At 41.3% G+C, this 20,779-nt stretch overlaps 1 protein-coding gene across 4 annotated transcripts in view; it reads right to left on the reverse strand.

Moving 5' to 3' along the window:
* The window catches only part of RALBP1 (ralA binding protein 1), a 35,179-nt gene extending 16,428 nt beyond the window's left edge, over window positions 1-18,751 (reverse strand). Inside the window, exon 1 of one of the 4 annotated variants that reach the window (XM_053979516.1) lies at window positions 16,309-18,751. The gene's annotated coding sequence lies outside the window, so the exon portion shown is untranslated. Of the gene's footprint in view, window positions 1-15,774; window positions 16,054-16,258; window positions 16,278-16,308 lie in introns of those variants that run through there. The other 3 variants (XM_053979526.1, XM_053979507.1, XM_053979536.1) reach the window with 3 other exon arrangements.
* Between the last annotated feature and the right edge of the window lie 2,028 nt (window positions 18,752-20,779).

Genomic DNA, 20,779 nt, shown 5'->3' on the forward strand with positions numbered 1-20,779 from the left:
ATTTTTTATAACAAGAATTCCAACTTCTGTCAGTAACATTAATACCAGGTCTTAAGCTCAGTGTTTGCAGAATTTGTTCTCTAACTCCTGAGCCATATTAATATGAGATCTGCCATTTTAGCCATTTCTACTTTATGATACATAAAACATATATATTAAGTATCTGAATATTTTAACTGTTGAAATAACTCTTACGAAATTCATAGGCAGCTTGCATACTGATTGGTAGTATTTACTACAAGTTAGTTTGCTAGCTTTAAATTTTTTTGACATCAGATAGATTTGCCTGGAAGCTCCGAGTGTTTGTGAGCACTGCCCTTAAGGCAAAGATCATTTTCTTTTTTCCAAAGCATATTTTATAGATGCAAATAAGAACTCGCCCAGCCTGTTGCAATAAAGGGGGGAAATAAAATAAATACAGCAAAAGCAAATCCATCTTTTAATTATGCTACTGCAAATTAAAGAAGGTAAAAAAATAATGATTATGCTTTTCTGGTATACAATTTCCTCTCTGAGGAGGCTGTATCAGGTCATTTGCACCCAGATGCTGGTAGATTGTTTGCTTGGGAATTATGGCCAAATAAAAGCTTATACAAAAATTGCTAAAGGAAGCCAATGCACAAATTCTCAGCAGTGGAACTCATAAGCAAAATCTCTTCCTAGGACAGAAAAACTTCAGAGACTCCACAGAATGGATATGGGATATCGCACCTCCAAAGTCCACTTGGCTGGATTTGGCCCCTTGTGTCTAAATGGTCACAAAGCACACATTCCACATGGTGTTTTATTCTGCCCAGTTAATAATTATAGATGAGTCCAGCTAAGTGGGTTTTGGGAAGGGTGGTTTGTTCACTTTTTGGGGGGGTTGGAATTTTAATTTTTTTTTTTTTTAATTCTCATCTTTCAGCTGTCTGTATGCAGATCAGAGTGAAATTTAGACTATGTATGCAACAGTATCTCCCTACAGGAGATCACTCACAGTACTTATGGAAATTACCAGTTACTCAGATCAGAATTTGAATAGGGCATGGTAAGAGACACAGAATTATGATGAGAAAATATTAATGAAATCTTTATTTAATACTGTTCATTTCTTACTCTAGCTAAAGCAGAGGCACTGGCTAAAAAATAAGACAATGGGGTGTATTTGCAAATGCAATAAATTAAGACTGTACTTATGTTTCTTATTTTTTTATTTTACAGCTTCAAGAAAGCATTAGTTTCCTATATGCACCATTTCCTAGGCCTTTAAATAAGGGAGACATTCTATGATGCTCAAATTATATCAAGACCTATCAACAGAAGAGAGCTTTTAAGCCTACTGAAAAAAAACTCTTCCACTACTAATGGATGTTAATGTTCTACTGCCATATAAATCTATACATTCCTTTGGCTTTTATCATTTTCTTCTGACAGCAATAAAAGAAAAGACTGAAAAAATCAGAGACTTTCTAGGCATTCTGAGAAGGAACATTTCTAACAGGCTTGCTCTTCAGCCAACTTCTCCCTCTCAGACTTTTTCTTCCCAGTCTATTACTGCTTCAGTCCTGCCTCCCCTCTGCAGCAGGTCTCTTCCGTCAAACTGCTTCTCTTCACACATGCAGTTCTCATGTGTCAGGAGATTCAATCACTCACTGCTGCCACATGAGGAAGGTCACACTACTCCCCCCATTAACTCTCCTCTGCCTCCAATTGCAGCAGTTTGCTCTTTTTGAGATGATTCAAGTTGCTAGGTGCTCCAACAAGCTTCTGCTGCTGAGCTGGCTTGTGGAAGAGCTCAACAAGCACTAACAATGAAAAGCAGAGAAGAGGCAGAACCATGATGACAGGAGTGAAACCTCCCTCTTTGGGCACCTTTGTTTTGTCATACCACACGCAGAGCTTCATGTCCTCAGATTTCAGTTTCTTCTTAGTATTTATAACTTAAAGCTTTGATTTCTTTACCACCAAGTGTCAGTACTCCCATAGTTCTTGTTTTGACTTACCACTCTGTTTCACCCTCTGTGTATCACAGACAATCTGATCTTGATCTGCTTTGGTCTCTGTGACTCAAGCTCAGTTTCCAACTTTCCCCTCATCTTGTTGTTTATTTGGCCAGTTCCTACCTTCCTGCTGCACACCACTTACTTACAGGTAAAGCTCTCTCTCTTCTTCCTCTGTTTCTTCTATCTGATTAGTTACCAGTTCCCACTTCTTCCTGAATGTTCTCTGCTGCTGTTTTTTGTTACCTCATGATTATCTACCTCATCTTTTTATCTTGTCCCCATATCTCCCACTGGCTCTCAGTCTCTCCCCAGTATCATAAGTCCCTTCTTAACTCCCTGCCAACAGCAGGCTCCTTGACTCCCACCACTTCTCCATCACTTGACATTTGACTCTTCTTCCACAGAAGCCACAAATATGCTGTTACATGACAGGGTCAGAGAGCTTCTCACAGTTCAAGCAGCTTCTTAGACCTAGCTACTTTTTCACTACTCCAAAATGCAGTTTCATTAACCACCTTCCTACTCAACACTGAGTCAAGCCTTCAGAATAACTGTCAAATAGAAGCCTTCCCTGAACATGGGCCGAATCATGACCTTTCCTCTATCCCCCAAGGAAAGACTAAATTCTAGGAGATTTTAAACATTGAAAGAAGGTATATCATTAACACAAAATCTCATAGCCATCATGCCATCACCACCTTTCTAGACCATAGACTAAGCACAGGAAATTGGGTTGGAGAAAGGAAGGAAGATGCCTGCACAGGCAAAATAATGTGGTTTTTCAAGCCTCATTTTTGAAAATAACTGAACTCTTTCCAAAAAAATTCAGTCTGAGCTGCATATTTTGTAAGTGAAGATGAGGTTTGGAAAAACCATAGAAAAGTCATGTCAGAGAGACATGACAGCCAGCTTTAATAGATCTCACTTTCGACAGTGTATCATTTAAGTCAGTATGAACACATTAAAGAGAGGCACAGTCTGAAAGACCAAATTCACAGCTCTTTCATTCAGTACAGAAGGCTCCATTATTTCTGTTTTGCACTGAGTCTGTACTGTGACTTTGTGCTTTGTAACCAATTGCAACAGCAGAAGCAAATTAGAGCAGGTGATTGCATGCACAGATGGTATTTTGTAAAGCTTCTGGGTGGAATGAAGGATGTGAATTTTTTCTGCAACAAGTATTATGCAAGACCACATCTGAAGCACAGTGGGTGTCCCTTGGTCATTCCATTTCGCCACAAACAGACACCCTTTGAATACTTGGGTGTTATATTGAAAATAGTCCCAAGAAGTCACTAATCAAAGGATGGAGGCAGAGTGAGGACACTCACTGCTCTATCTCAATTATCCAAAAGCAAGACAGTGAGCACAGCAGTACCTCACTCCACTGACCACAGATCTTCAGTCCAAAATATCTGTATATGGGTGAAGGACCTGATTCTTGCAGAAATGAGGCACACCATTTTTGGACAAAAATATCCTAGTAACAAACACAGCTCCATTTTGGAAAGCAATGATCCATAAGAATAATAAAAACTATCACTTGTGGGCTAAGTATGTCAAAACACTTCAGAAACCATGAGTGGTACTCATATAACTGTTGAGACTTTTGAATAAGATGAGAAGATCGAATTAGAATTTATTTACCAAGACTATACAAGGTCTGTATCACATCTAAGTTCTGTATCTATTGCATTTTTTACAACATACTGAAAAGCTTAATACAAATCACTGTTTTCATTTGAACACTTCTTAGACGGCCTCTAATGTAATTTTGACATTTGACTGCATGGTAGCATTTCAGTCTGTTTCATTTAATAAGCAGTGACCAGGTATAAAATCAGTGCCTTTTCCTTTCTTTAATAAGGCAACACAGCCACAAAAGGAGAAGGAATAGGGAAGTACTTCATGCAGACAGGCAAAGCAAGTTTAAAATTTCACAAGTCACAAGTAATCACACAAACACAGCATTAAGTAACTCCCCTGTGAGTCACACACTCTTCATAACTGGCAAAAATTAAAGCCTCAAGAAGGGACTTCTCAGAATTTTTTTGATAAAAAGAATAAAATACAAATTGTTTAGCAGAATTCAGCTTCTTCACCTCAGATTAGTTTACAGGATATGTGATGCCATGAGAATGTTGGAAAATTTATTTGAAAGGAAGGTGTATAATCATACAGTTGAAGTCACATAGGAGCAAACAGTACATTTTTCAAATAATGCTAGCATCAGATGACCTCTAAGAGTAACAAAACTAGCTTTTGTGTGGTCTCTCATTTATCTGTAGATGGATAAAGTCTGCCAGTTACAGCACCATCCAAGGCATTTCAAGTTTGGCTCTGAGAGTCCATTCCAGCTCAGGAGTGATATATAAACAGACAAAACTACTTAGCTCTCAACAATCAGTGAGCTACAGACCACATCCATATCTGAGTGGGCTCTTGGAGGAGCCAGCTCACGTTTAGAATATGCAGCTGTATCCAGAATACTCCCTATTATTAAGGGTATTCCAGTTCTTCAATAATCTAATCAGTAGGGAGCCAGCCTTAAAATAAATAATTAAGTAATACCCTAGGCATTTTAGAAATATCAAAAACAAGGTTTCCAATCCCGTTATGATAAAGTCTTGCAATCACATGAAGATAAAATCTCCAGATATGTGGAAGCACGTGCTTTCCAGTTTGGTTCACTTCAGGGAAAACAGTATTAAAGCCCCTAGCCTACAAAATTCTGTAGAGCTCCATCAGGATGCAATTCACAGGCTGTTTCCAAGACACACATTTTGGGAAAAACAAAAACTGAATCCCTGGAAGGGGATGGATGGTTGAATGCTTTTCTCCAGGAGAGAGCACATTAAAAAGAGATACACCAGAACTGCTTAGGAAAAGACCCTGTCCCATGATACTGCCTCCTGCACTGGCTATACCATCACACTGCTATTTTGCTGTAACATCCTACTTCCCTGGAGAGGCAGGCTGTGACAATTTATATCCCACTACCTCTCCAAAGCAAGTAGTCTACAAGAAAAGTCTGGGCACAGATCTTTGTCACAGGGTAACAACCGAAGCCCTGTACAAAAGGGTACATAAACTATGCCCCACATGTGGCTCCCCCCACCCCATGTGGCTCATTCCATCCTTCAGGGATACCACAGCAAGTCCTCCCACATGTCTTTCCACAGCTGAACCAATGGCCATGGAAGCAGTTTCAAAGCAGTGCACTACATTATGATCACAACCAAATATATAAGAGGCATTCTTGCAAATAACTGCCCAGCTAACAAACTGTTTAATTGCTTTGCATGGCAGCTTTCTCAAGTAACAAGCAGAAGGCCTGAACTCTGCACCACGAGGCAGATGGGCACTGCACCCAGACTAGACTTCTGCAAGAGTATCTTGACTAATCAGCCACCTGCACTGCAACTGCTACTGGCCACCCTGAGAATAATTTCTCATTATCCAAACTTCTTGGCAATGTGCTATTCTGCTGTTCAGGATTCTCTGTTTTTACCCCCAGCAAATCCCGCTCTTGGTTCCCATGGTCTTGTGGGCACAAAGTAATCCAATACCTCCAGTAATAGTACTCAAACCCAACACATTAGTTTCCCACTCCATGGTTTAGTCACCCCAGGATCTCTCCATTTGCTTCCTCATCCCCTTTGCTGCAGTGCAGTTCCTCCAAATCAGGACTGCACCGCATCTATCTCACAACCTTTTCCTCACCAAGCAGGTGTTTACAACCTAGACATGTGCAACCCCAGTTTCACCATTCCTGTTCTCCACACCCAGTGTCTCATCTAACCTCACTCTTGGCTGCTCACTGTTTCCCAGGTTTCCCTCACCACCTTCTATTTCTCCCACACTCAGTTCTCATTAAAACTTCTGCAAATTATGGGCCACACATAAGCAAGGCAATCTGGGAGGTCTTCTCCAGCCAAATTTAGGTTTCCCTTCTAAATTACAAATAGCACTAAAAAGGTTTGCCTGATTACCAAAATATTCATTATTACAGAAAAGAGATATTTTCTTGCTAGCTGAATTCTCAGAAACAGTTTGAAGAATTTGGTTAGTGCTTTAAAAAAAAATAAAATTTGAAGTACCAGCCTCTGAAACAAAACTTTTCGGAGCAAATTAAAATATGGTAGCTTTTGATAAGAGCTGAATTACTGAGAGTTGATTTGAATATCACAACTGTCTTGCTAACATATTGAACCCTCCTATACTTCTGGAAAGTGCCACACTGTGCAACATATATAATACCCACTATTGCTTACACTGGCCTTAGAAACATTTCTGGTATGACAACCCTGCCCCTTCTCTCTTGTCCACCTCTCCAAATTCCACTTGCACCACCAACAGAACATGAAGTTTTACTTTTACTACTTAACAGAGGAAGGGAGGAAAACACAACAAAAGGTGTACAGTTTACTCTCTTAACAATCACTATAAACATAGTATCACCACGGGTTTTGTTTGCCCTTGGAACAGTATCCAAGTATTTTTACAATTCACATTTTCTGACAAGCCCTTCAAAGAGTTGTCTAGTCCCCAAAGGTCTGCAGCAGGTTGTACAGAGATCACGATTCAGCAAATTAACACTAATTGTTATACTTTAATCAGTTCCTGGGCTGGATCTATTTAATGACAAATTCCCCTGATCAGAGATTTAAACTATAGCATTGTTCAGTCACACTCCAGTACCTGAATGCAGCCAGCTTGAGAACAGCTGTCAATTAGTGGAGGCAGTGAAAAAAACCAAACATCCTAAACCCATGACTGGTTGAGCTGAATGTACTACGAAAGCCATTAAAAAAGCAAGTGCTATTCAGGGTAAAAAATGCAAAATGAAGCAGAAGAAAAAACAATGGATTCAGCATAAAATATTTCAGAGGAGTTTTAAGCATTTCTGCTGTTCTTTCAACAGCATCTGCAGACTACCCATGACAGATCAAACAACAGAGAACAGATTCTAGTTTTCCAGAGAGGCCAGAGCTCTGCACACTCAATTCCAACACACAGTAAAAAAACAACTAAGCCTATAAAAACTCTGATTTTGGGTTTTGTGGGGTTTTTTTTAAGAGTGTCTTAGCTAACACATGCTAAAATACTAGAAATGGCAAGAGTAAACAGCAGTTACTAAAGACTCTTTGCTTTGGATTTAACAGTGGCAACAAATCTGGGAATGCCCACAAACCAGAAATGTGCACTATAATGCACTGGCCTTTCTCTAACAGCAGTAATTCACCTGGCAAATTCAACAGCAGTAGTGGAGAGGCAGTAAGGCATTGTGAAGTTCCTGCCAGCAGCAGAGTTCAAGCTCTGTGGAACTCTTGGGAACACACTCAGCTGACATGTGCAGGCAGGTGCCACTGCTGCTGCATCACCATCATCTTTTGTACCCGTGCCAATTACAACGAAACCAGGACTGGTGTGTGCCCCTCTACAAAAATCATTTCACTGGTGTGCCTGCTGGTTTGCCCTTTGAGAGCCACCTGCTGCCACCCTCAAACACAGAGTGTCATAGAGAGCCTTGCCACAGTCTGGCAACTGCATAAACCTGCTTAACACGTAGAGGGAACAGCAGAGCACGCACGGGTGCTGCACGGAGAACTGCACGCTGAGTCCAGATAGTGTGGCTTTTTAATCCAGTATTCAGGTATCATCTTTCAGACTGAATACAGAAAAAAATCAATTAGAAGCACCATGCTTCTTCACTGAATTGGGTGAATTGTGATCATTATTTTACTCATAGAATCTTCAAACAGCATTAACTTTGCAGAAGTCACTTCATAATCCTTTAACTGGGAAGTCAATACAAACAATCCAGTTTACCTTACCAAAGGCAAAGAATACTCAATTCTATGGCCTTATCATACCCAGAAAGAAGAAATTTCTGAAAGTATATTAATAACACACAAACCTTTAGGGCTTGAACTGTGAAAATTAACTTTCTTATGCTTTACATTAAATTTTTGTCGCCATCTATTGAACACAAATGAAAAGATCTACCAGTTACAGGATGTCACTTGAACCAACAACTCTGTAGCATAAGAGGAAGCAAAGAACAGCTTTGCTTGGATCTCTTCATAGTGTGATACATGACATAGATGATCAATTTCCATGTATGATTCTTTTCATGTTTAAAACCCTGCATGTTCCAGTGCAACAATGGCAAAACATGTTCAGCTTCTAGTGAATATTAAAAGGAACTGTGGTGGTTGAGATCAAACCCATTCTACCATAACAGCAGAAAGGAAAAGTAAAAGAAGACTTTGATCCAGAAACACTGTTTATTTTTAGTGATTATTTAATAACTGTGTCCATCAGCTGATTATTCTTAGTGATTATTTGATATCTACATCTATCACCTTTGCTTTTAGCTTAAGAGTCCTGTTTATTATGAAGCTAACATCAATGGCTATTGACCTGGAAATCAGCCTTCACTGGTTGCTTTATTAAGCCCAATTTGAGTAAAATCAAGCAAAGACTGGGCTGCATGCAAACGTTTTCCCAACTTAACAATAATGGACTGATGTGTAACATTTCTGTGCTCCCAGCACAGCAGTTTTTAGCACAGCCTTATTTAGATGCAGTTCTACCCACCAAAAGGTTTTTTCTGATGTAGCTTGTTTTATTTTGAGATCTGTTTCAAGACACACCAACAAAATAATTGTTCTACTGATCCATGCTATGTCTGCAGCAGGAACCTGCAGGAATAGATGTCAATGTCTTTCAAACTCATGTTATATATATTAAAAAAAATATTTTTAGCATGGTATGTTATGTTTCCATATAAGAGTAGGGCTGTACCATCTCTTCTTCCTAGACATATTCCCATTAATGCCAGTGACAACTATTCATCAACACCACATAAAGGATTTAGCCTTTCAGCAAATTTCTGAATTTTTAGTTATTTTTTCCAGTACCATATACAGAGATGGGATTAACAAGTTCTGTTTTCCGTGTCTGTCCCAGATTCACTCAATACCCAAGGGGAAAGTAAATTTAAATATTTACAAACTCAGCAGATTATTAATTATGATTAACATCTCCACCTCCAGGGCTGAGATGTTGCAAAATGTCATGCATGTGAACACAGAAAACATTCAGAAATACATTCAAGGCAAGGTGTGGCACCACCCACCATGGGGTAGCTGTTGGACTCTGCAGAGAAAGCAGGAATCTGTCATCCATTAAAATGCCAGTTACTGGAACAGAAGCAGGACCCACAAGTTCACAGTATTTGCCTTGTCTTCTATGCCAATTTACCTAGTCAGCCCTAGAAGAAAGCTTTACATGAAATACCTGCCTTCTAGAAAAATTTAAAATTAGAATTTAAAAATTAATTTCACATATACTTTCTAAAACAGGCTTCATTTAGCTCAGTCTGTAGCATCTACTGCAGCAATTTTCAGCAATCCTATGTCTTGATAATATTACAAAAAACCCTCCCCATACCTCAAGAAATTCACTGATTGATGTTTTCAACCTACTTGCCAAATATAATAAAAATTGACTGAATAATAACATACACCATTAAAAATACTGTATACTTCAGAGATGGAGGAAAAGTTTGGTATTTGATAGCACAGGACCAAACAAGTTCTGATTGCCATTCCCAAATCTGTTGTGTTGCCTTGTCTAAACACAAGTCATGCTGCTTTAATTAAAATTAGAGCAGATAGTTTAATGGAAGCCTGATTATACAAAAGACCAAATATGGCCTGTGTCCTATCCATCCCTCAAAAGAAGATAAACTGCCTCCATCAGTGTAAGGCAATTTTAAGAGTGGTAAAATCCTTGCACATAAGTACTAAAACCCACCAAATGTAATAAACCCACCTGTCGAAATATCCACCAACAACTGACTGTTCTAATCATACACACTAACTGCAAACTTCTTTTACATGTTTGTGTATCTTTGAGATGTCTTTGAAGTTTGACTGAAATAACATTAAAACCTTACTTCCTAAAGGATTTATCAAAAACAAGCAACCAAAAGAAGCCCATATAAAACTGCAAAGAAATTTGATCATAGACCAAATAAAATATCATAAAATTGCAGCACACAAAATGAATGACATAGGTGAAACTGATGCGCCTTCACCACTGCTTTTTTGGAGGTGTATACCAGTTCTGGCATACTCAAAAGTTACATTTGTGAAAGCCATTGCCAGAAAATTAGTTCTTATTTATCTTTGTGAAGGAACATGCATTTGAATATACATCCTAGTATATCAGTCATACTAATACACAGAACCAGCAAAGAACTCCACAGGTTCATCACTTCCTCTTTCAGCTGGAAAGCTGGAATTTTTTTCCTCCAACAATGTTTCAAAACCTGACTGCTTAAAACGCATCTGCTCACCAGTGGTACATACTGCATGAATTTTGGAGAACTGCAATCCCAAATTTCAGGATGAAAACTTCAGAAGCATGACCTGTTAAAGATCTCTGCATCTAGAATTAACAAGTGGCCAGCATGGAGAAAACTTATAGAATTTGTCAAGATTAAAACACCTAAAGAACAAGAAAAGCTAAAACCACTGGATTGAAATAATCCAAGGAGTTTCTGGGTAAATCTGTTCAATCACTTGGTATTTTTCCCCCAAGGTTTTAGTCCATTCAATCAATTTAAAATATCCCATAAAATATAAAAAGCTCTTTAGGCTATCTTAAAAGAATGGCATCTCCTTTGAAGCCACCACAATTGAAACTCAGAAAAGGAAATGACACTCTTCTTTGAATCCAGTTTAAAAAAAAAATAGATATTTTCGGTTTTGAACAGATTAGCATTACACTTTTATATACAGCATTTGGTTCACAATATTAAAATCTACTGGAGTAGATACAGTAAAATATATGTCAACTTAATTACCTTTTATCAGTAATTACACACTACATTAATACACTCAGTATTAAGTATGTGAAAGCAGTATATTGGATATAGGAAAACAATACCAGAGAATTATGAACTTCCATAGTATTCATGGTAGAAAACCACTACTACTGCCATAAAATGAGAGAGTTTAATTGCTGGCATGTTTAGCACTAGAATTGACATTTAGTACTCAATTTAATTCATACTAATAAAACTCACTGAAAATTTATTTTCATGGCAACATCCAGAAAAATTCTGCAACTGACTGCTGATCCTTGTGTTTACAAAACACAACAGGGCAGGCTAGAAATGTTGAAGTAGCAACAAGCCTCACCACCAGGTAAGCTAAATGTTAAATTTCACAAAAGCCATTAGAGGATAAGCATTAAATTATAGCTTCAAGCTCATCGGTGTAAGTCCTATTTTACAAGTTAGATATGATTTTAAAGAGAAGCAATACCCTTGAAATTTTCTTACTTATTTTTTATGAGAAAGAGAAGCTGCAATTTTTGCCACTGTGATATCCTTTTTTCCACTAGTGTCAAGTTAACAATTATCATCATTGTGTTTGCAAAAGTCATCCTTCAAGCTCTGGTAGTAGAGTTCTATGACCAATTCCAAGAGCTCCTTTCTGCCAGATGCCTTGTCCTTTAGTAACAGGAAAAGCCCAGAGATCCTACTGAACTGTGAAACAGGAAGAAAACCTCACAAGCTGCATTCACCTAGTTAAGAGAAACCTGTGAAATTTTCATACTAGAGAGGACAAAAATGTACAAAAATACATTTTATCTATACATAACTACTGGAATTGACTCAAGAATTAGTCATTGCTAAGAAATGTACAAAACAACAAACATGAAACTAAATTTATTTTCCTTAAAATAAATTTCAGTTCGATCCAAACCTGCATTCTGATTTGGAATGTCAAACCTTACCACCCAGCACTCACTCCTCTTTCTTCCTCTCCAGCAACCATCTGGCCATTCCCACCTCGTGCAAACAGCCATCACTCATTCCTTGCTTTCCTTGTGTGCCTCCAGAGACCAGAATAGCCAGTCTAAAAAAGCTCTGTTCTTTGTGGGTGAGAAAGAGAATAAAGACGGCAGAGTGGATATGAGGAATCTGCTCCTACTGTTTGGGAAGCTGACCCCTCCATGGCACTGGAGGGTGGAAATATTCCTATGAAAAAGTATAGCCCCCAGCAGGCAAAACAGGGCATCTGTGCACCTTCACACAGGGTCTGCCCCAGCACTGCGCTCCCGTCAGGCTGCAGCTGGCAAGAATCATTAACCATTCCCTGCTTCCTCCAGGGAAGACAGAGCCTCGACAGAAGCAAGGCAGGGATAACCTACAAGGTCATATCATAAATTAATGTGTACCACCAAGGATCCTAATCCTTCTTTTAAAGAAATTTTCTCCTTGCATTGATTGCATAAGGTCTGTATTTCTGCCTGCCTTCCTAGCACTTACAACAAATGGACAGACAGCAAGGTATTAACAATTACAGGCACATCAGGACAGATGAAGTAACTTACATCACATTCTTCAATTATTAGTATTATATCAGAATAATTACATTATTTTATTCTACATTCTTTCCTATTTCTCTAGAAAACAATACTAAATTTGCTTATCTGTAAATTTTCTCTGTAAATATTTTTTTAAACTGGACTAAATATCACATTACTATTAACACACATTAACAATTCGCTGTACATACTGATTTATATTAATACCATTTTAGCATCTGGCAAGCACTTTTTCTTTATTATTATAAAATTATGTGTTTAGTAAATAATTAGCTGCAATTTTTTAGTCAGGATCCTGCACCAAGCTGCTTCTGGAAGAAACTAGGACATCTTCATTATCTGTACTTTTGTTTACTGAGCATCACAGGAACTAGACAATGAAAAAATACCAAATCATGTTCTCTATTTAAATACACCTTAATTAGTTATCAAAGGAAATACTGCTTGTAGCTGGTGAACTGGTTGCTCTAAATGCTGTGATCTCATGGCTTTGAATTTGCAGATCTCAGTCTCTAATGTATACGTGGAATTCATCATTAGATAAGACAAAGAGATGCTTTTCTGTGCTTTTTTTAATGCACAGCTAATAATAAAAACCACTAAGGACCCAGTTACACATTCCAAATATTTTTGGTCAGACATACTTCATTCAGGTATTAAGTGTTGTTTTTACCTTCTTATTATCCACTGAAGTCACTGTAGCTCATATTTGTTTTCTTCACAAATTCTTTCCTACTAGTTCAAAATTGTCACAGCACTTTACTGATGAAACCTAAATAATTTTTTTCTTAGTACATTATCTGCTAGTTACAGGACAGAATAAACTAGAAACTCCTTGGACATATTTGAGCCAATTTACTGTGTGAGCCAGCTTACTGGATCACCACTCCTTACTTGGGTAATACCATATAAATCCTCCACTTCCCAGCAGCTGCCCCAAGTAAGCAGTCATTCCCTACTTTTTACTGCAGCCCAAAGAAAAACTGGAAGCAGGGAGCACTGGATCTTGGCTGCTATTCAGCTTTGCAGACTTGCTGTTCCTGCCATCATCAAAGTTTGTTTCACTCTCCTGTACCTCCACACCTTCAACCGAGTTTGTATTCCCTGATGTCAAGCCCAAAAGGTGAGGGATGGCTGGGATGAGAAGGGTAAGTATGGACAGGAATGGAGTCATACCCTTCCCTTCTCTAAACTCAGCCTGCATCCTTACCCTTCTGGTTTTGGCCATGGCAAGCAGAAAAGCAGATGATGTAAACTATCTGCACAGCACTCACCCCTCAACACCATCACCTCTGGGGATGCAGCCTAAGTAAAATTTCCTACTCCATAAGGTACTTCCCAACTGTGGGCCCATTTGAGATACTTTTTTTTTTTTTTTTTTTTTTTTTTTTTTTTTTTTTTTTTTGAGCAACAATTTGAAAACTATGATCCATGAGGCTCTGGGGAACAGCAGAAGGAGTTGATGAAGGATAGCAAACCATGCACATAGCAAACCATGACTAGTTGTAAGGGTAGCGAATCATTCACTGATTCAACATAATCAGATACTTTAGTTCAGAGACAAGCTTAGTAGATTATGCTACACTATACTACTATAAACTGAAGGTAAATATCAGACTATATTTTAGCATTTTGAGGCTAACTACATGACACCAAGCTTTAAAGAAGGAAAGTAAATTAGCATTTGGTGGTATTTATTGCTCAACAGCAACATCTTCCACATTAGTCTAAAAACTGCCCATAAGAAAAAGCAGTGTTTACTTAGGAAATATGCAAACTTTTTGTGTAAGAAAATAAAGCTAAAACTTACTAGGAAGAGTGCCTGAAGGGAGCAGTGGAGATGAGAACCCCAAAGAGTCAGATGCAGTGCTTGTGCATGTCAGGTTTACTTTAAGGACATCTGCAGAACCAAGCCATGCAGCTCCAAAGCAGGAACACTGTTATTACAATTCCAGGACAACATATTCCAGTGTAGACCTGCCCATATAGAAATGGAAATAATCTGCCCTACAGAAAAACAACTTTCTTTTCCAAATAATTACAATCACACCAGCAATTTCACTGTGAAATCCTTATTTTGGGGAAAAGCCCCACCAATTCAAACTACAAAACATGCCCTCCTACCCCTGAATACACCGTAACTAAGACAGAACAATGTTGAAGTTGTGCATGGAGTATTAAGATTTGAAGGCAGCTATTCCTATGTTCCATTTCAGAGGTGGGAAGACTAAAGAAAACTTATTTTCTCCAAGCTAGAAATGAGATCCATAGGACAGGGAATGTAAAGTTCCCTACTTCAACATAACAGACACTCTATTCTTGATGTAGCTAGCTAGAACATAACAGCAAAAGGGTTAATAAATTTCACACACTTAGTAGCACTAAATGCTCAAAACTACAACAGTCTGGAAGGGTTTTTTTTAAATTCCTGTTTATTTCTCTGTAGAAAAGTGCCCCCCAAGAGCTTGTCACGCTGACTGTAGGGATTATACCCAGACTGTGCTGAAATGAACTGAAGCACAGCACCATTCACCACGAGCTGTATGCAACACTCAAGTAACATCAAAACCTAAATCTAAGGGATCTAAACTAAGGGGTCCCTCTGCCATTCTCCTGTAAGCTCATTAATAAATTTACATCCATTACCATCCTGCGTCATATGCAATGGAGCCTTAACATCACTCCTCAAAGGGTGGGTTATGGCAATACAAAACACTCATGGTAAGCACTTCAAGCTGTTTCCAGATCAGAAACGTGTTTAAGGGCTGTTTTGCTGTGCTGAAACAAGGGAGTTGCACAAATCACCCTGGTTTATGTAACTGGCAAAAAGGCCTTAGCCTGTTTTTTTAAATGATTATTTTCTATCAACAATTATCATTAACCTCAGGGACACTGGGGTGGAGGAAATCCAAACCACACCATTGTCATGAACAGATACTTTCAATTTGGATTGCTGGCATTTTCTTTGTCACTTGTTTGAACATCTGTTAACACTTAAAAATAAGATGTATTTGCTCATACATAACCCACTAATATATCCTTGGAAGTGTTCAAGGCCGTCTGGGATGGGGCTCTGAGCAACCTGGTCTAGTGAAAGGTGTCCCTGCTCATGGCAGAAGGGTTGGAACTAGATGGTCTCTGAGGTCCTTTCCAAACCATTCTGTGATTCTATGATGAACGGAACACACACTTTCTAAACAACATTATCAGGTAGGAAACGCGACATTCTTAGAACCTGCTAATCACACTAGGTGCAGAAAAGTAACAATAACAGTAAGGTTTCTGGGTTTTAAGGTAAGTCTTCTAGGCGAAAGTAAAACAATAAAAATCCCTGACCTCTCCCTCCCCACAAAAAAAAAAAAAAAGAACCAAAAACGACCTTACGAAGAGCCAACCCACAGCCCAGACTGAGCTGCAGCGAACCCCGCACGATCCAAAGGGAGCAGACGCCTACGGAAACAGGGCGCACAAGGTGCCCGGCGCCTGCCCCCGTAAGGGCAGGAGGGACAACACGGCCCCTAAGTATCGCACACGGGCCGGACACCCTCCCGGGCGGGGAACGGAGGGGAGGGAGGAAAGGAAGGGAAGGAAAAAAGCAAGGAAAGAAAGGAGAGAGGGAAGGGAGGAGGCAGGGAAGGCAGCGGAGAGGGAGGGAGGGCGAGCAGCGACCCGAGGCTGAATGGGCGTGGCCTCTCGAGGCCCCGCCCCTCCCGCCGAGCAGCCCGCGGCGGCCCCTCCCCCACCCGGCAGCCGCGCGCAGCGCGGGGCGGTGGCGGCTCGCGCCGCCAGTTGTACGACCCCCCCCACCCCTTCCTCCGCCCCCGCCCGCCCGCCCGGACCCGGAACGGCCCCGCGGCCCTCACCGAGGTGTCGGGCCGGGCCGGCCGCCCGCCCCCCGCGCCCCCGCACTGACCGTCGGGGGGTCCCGCTCGCCCGCGCAGCGGCTCCGCCTCGGCCTCACGCGCGGCGGGCACGCCCCGCCTCGCGCCCCATCCCGCGGCCGCCGCCGCCGCCGCCCGGCGCTCGCAGGGACGGGCGGGGAGCGGCGCGAGCTCACGCCACCGCGCACGCGCCGCTGCTTCGCTCCGCGCGGCCGTGAGGGCGGGGAGGTGGGGCGGGCGGGACTGGTCTCCCCGCGCGCGGAGCACGACGGGAGTTGTAGTTCTCACCGGGGACGCTGCCGGCAAGGGCGCTACAGGTCGCTGCTAGCCGCCGCACTACAGCTCCCAGCGGCCAGCGCGCTGCGAGGGAGTTGCAGCTCCTCTGCCCCAAGTCGCTGTTGAAGCCCCCAGGCCCGCGGGAGCGGGGTCCGGCTGCTTGAGGGGACCCCGGCGAGATACGTGTGTGAAGCTCCCTCAGCAGCCGCCGAGAGCCGGCAGGCAGCAGGTCCGTCACTCCTCTGGGAACACAAGGAACGTAAGCGCCCCTGAGCCGTGAGCTCAGGGCCCTTGTGGCCGAGAACGCAAATGATATCCTGAGCTGCAGTAGGAAGAGCGCTGCCAGCAGGTCGGGGGAGCTGATCCTGCCCCTCTATTCAGCTCTGGTGGGGCCGCATCTGGAGTGCTGTGTCCAGTTTTGGGCTCCTCAGTACAAGAGAGACATGGAGCTCCTGGAGCAGATCCCGTGGAGGGCAAAAAAGATAATTAAGGGGCAGGAGCATCTCTGTTATATAGAGGGAAGACGGAGGGAGCTGGAACTGTTCAGCCTTGGGAAGAGACAACTGGGAGGGGTCCTCATCAATGTCTATAAGTATTTGAAGGAGGGAGGATGCCAAGAGGATGGAGCCAAGCTCTTCTCAGTGGTATCAAGCAATAGGGTAAGAGGCAACAGGTAGAAACTGATTCACAGGAAGTTCCACTTGGATATGTGGAAGAACCTCACTGTGCAAGTGACCATGCACTCGAACAGATTTCCCAAAGAGGTTGTGGGGTCTCCCTTGCTGGAGATATTCAAGCACCATCTGGGGACACAGTCCTGGAATGCACATAGCAATCCACAGTGCTCTGGAATGATCCTTCTTGAGCAGAGAGGTTGGACCAGGTGACCCCCTGTGGTCCCTTCCAACCTGACCCGTTCTGTTATTTTGAGATTCTTTTGGCAGTGATTAAAGATGGGTATGGCCAAGTGAGTTGTGAGATTACACTGGTCAGAGTGGGAGGTCAGCAAACACCACAAGCCATCAGTCTCAGTGTGGGAGCTGACACAGCCCCACAGGTGGGGGCATCTGGACCACCTTCCATGTAATGTTACTGCTGACAGAATTCCTCTTCCTCAGCTCACATGAAGGCTTCGGCTTCATCCACCATAACAAATCTGACCTCCTGAGAGGAGTTACCCACTTCTCTCTACCGCTTTCTGGAATGCAAGAGAAATGGAGAAAGGCTCTGGATGCTGCTTGAGGTGACCTGTGCCAAGGAACACATCCCCATCTCAAGATGCATCCTGTTTACAGTGATGTTATAAGGAATTTTGTGGGGGTTTTTTGCCTCTTACAATGCAAGTTTCTGTTACGTTGAGCACCTGCGTAATTTGAATCCCTTTCAGGATTGCTCATCAACAGGGGAATTTGTTTCGGTCAGAAGCAGGGCCGATTCATTCCCACAGCCTGGAGCATAATCCCCAGCCTATTGGACACATTAATACTGTGGCAGCATGCCACCTGCTCCATTTATTCACTTGAGACTCAATGCTGCTTAGTCCCTGTCGAATGAGCTCTTTGTGCCACCTCCTGCGGTAATGTAAAAGGTCCCCCACGGGAATTTGTGCTATTCAGTGGAAGCTACAAAAGGGAGGGTTGTAAACACTCCGATTAGTGTTGGAGCACAGGGATATTGTCTTCACCACTTATTACATAACCTCGCAACTTCCAACCTCCCTCCTCCTCTCCAGAAGAAACAGTGTAACAGCAAGGGCTCACCAGGCTATTTAATGTAACATCACAGCTAATGTGTTTCTTTTTTGTTACATATAAAGGCCACCTTACTCCTAGCAAAAGAAGAGAGAAGGATTAATTCTGTAACATCCCGTAGTAATTGGAGACGGTTGCCCAGTAGGATCTCCGCTTGAAGTGACAGTGGCCAGAGACTCTCAGCTCTGAAGAATGTGTATTATTAGAGGCCACTGCCAACAAAAGTTCATGCACAATGGGCTCATCAGCTAATGAGCCCAGAATTAATTTTCTCCCAGATTTTGAGGACAAACAAATGATTGTACGCAGTGCTGACTATACCAATTTACTGCCATGTGAAACAGATTTGGATGGTTTCTGACTTGCAAAATTCACTGTGGTCTGGGACCAACTTACACAGACTGAGGCACTTTCTTACACCCCCAGCTTGCCCCACATTCACTCACTAAATTCTGCTTTAAAGACAAAGTGAAGCAAGGATTCTGAGGTGGCAAGCTTTCTGCTTGGAAAATCAGTCTCACTGATGTACCGGAGCTTCATAAAAGTAATAAAATAATAATGGAGGGGAGCTTCAGGAAGCTTTCTTTTCTTTCAGGAAAAGAAAAGGGAAAAGGCATAGTCGTGTTAATAAATAATTCCTTCCTCCTACTACTACTTCAAGAAAGCCAGTTCTGGAGTTGAGTTTGTCTTGGACAGATGGGAGTCTACGTGGGTTGTATCATTCTGGGATAATTTCAGACATGCTGTGCAATTCTCCTTAGCAATAAAGGAATACACAGCAAACATGAAAATATTTAGCTTAGGAAAGAAACTAGTTGGCCACAAACTGAAACAAGTAAGTGAAACAATGAGAGCCTGAAAATACAACAGGAAAACCTAGAAGTAGTAAATTAGTTCATGCCTTTGAAGGAGAAAGTATGTTGTTCATAGAAATTACCACAGAGCAGGAGAACAGAGCCAAAAAGGTGTATGATGTTGAACTCTGCCTAAGCAACTCCTATAAGCAGTATTATGGAGCCACAGAATCACAGAATAGTTTGGGATGGAAGGCATAAAGACCATCTATTTCCAACCCATCTGCCCTGGGAAGGAACATCTTCCCCTAGAACAGGTTGCTCAAAGCCAAATAATTCCAAGTTCTCTGTGGTAGGAAGAAAATTTATAAATACTTAAGCAATGAAAAGGGTCTAAGAAAACTTGAGACTTGGCCACCTTTACATACTAGATGTACTTGTCTGAATCAGGTTTACTCTGTTTCTAGGAAGATTTTGTATCCAAGTGTTTTTTCCCATGTGAGTAGCATAAATTTTAATGATGTACTGGTGATTGGGTGAAAGATGTCATGCCAAGGGAATGTATCAAACCTTGGTAAAGGTGTTCCTTTTGCCAAACCCAACAGACATTACCATCCAACAGGAAAACGTTAGGTTGTTGTTTGGCTGTGCTCTGCAGGTACTGTGCTCAGCAGCACGGTCTGTCCTCTCTTCTCATTAAGCTCCTCCCAGGCTATGAGTGTCCAGGCTTTGCCCATGAGGGTGTAAGTGCCAGCCGTGGGACAGGGCACCATAGGTCAAGGGGCTGGAGAGACCGGAGCGTATCTGTGTTGTGTGGGTCTCTGTGTCACTGTGCAATTGCCAGCAAACTTCAAGTCACTCCAGCCAGCAGGATGAGGGGCTTGTGAGCCAGATATCTGAATAGCCATAATTTTGAGAGGGACACTGGAGTGACCATAGATATATTATTAAAGGTACAAGCAGGTGTTCTTATAGTAATTTTTTTGGAATTAGATGTGAAATCCATTAAGCATACTAAAAGCAAGTCAGGAACCTTAAGAAATGACAGGAAAGCAATGACCTTTGTACTCAAGTGTCTGTAAGGAAAAACAAACTAAAAAAACCTGAACAAAAGAAACCCAAACGCCAAAGTAACTAAACAAAACCTTTTTCTACTTTTAAAGAAAGAATAACAAAAGGCCCTGCACCCCTTTTCAGTCAGACCCCCAACACACTAGGGATTTGTATAATTTCTTACTATATGAATTCCCTCTTTTCTTCCCTTTACATTCAGTGATATACAATTTTATCCCAAGGGACAGTGATAAAAGTGGCCAATGCTTTACCCGGAGAACATTCCTAACTAAAAGAAGTTTTAAAAACATGTTCTTATGTAGATGATGGTTTGATGGTTATCCAGATGTAGGGTGAAATAAGAGACCCCAAAATAAATTGTGATTTTTCCTACAAAATTAATAAGACTAAATAAACAACTTTCTAAAATGGTTAGGTTTTTCAGAAAGAACATTCTGAGTATTTTTCATTTATGTACAGAAAAATACTTCAATGCAACACTTTTAGGTATGGAAAAAACTGCTGGAGAGTTAATTCTCAGTATTATTCTGTCCATCTAGATCAGTAACTTTTGTAATATGCTTCCTGGTAATGGTTCCCTGAGAAACTCTTGAGAAAGAACACATGAG

The sequence above is a fragment of the Vidua macroura genome, chromosome 1, assembly GCF_024509145.1.
Source record: "Vidua macroura isolate BioBank_ID:100142 chromosome 1, ASM2450914v1, whole genome shotgun sequence".
Classification (NCBI taxonomy): Eukaryota; Metazoa; Chordata; class Aves; order Passeriformes; family Viduidae; genus Vidua; species Vidua macroura.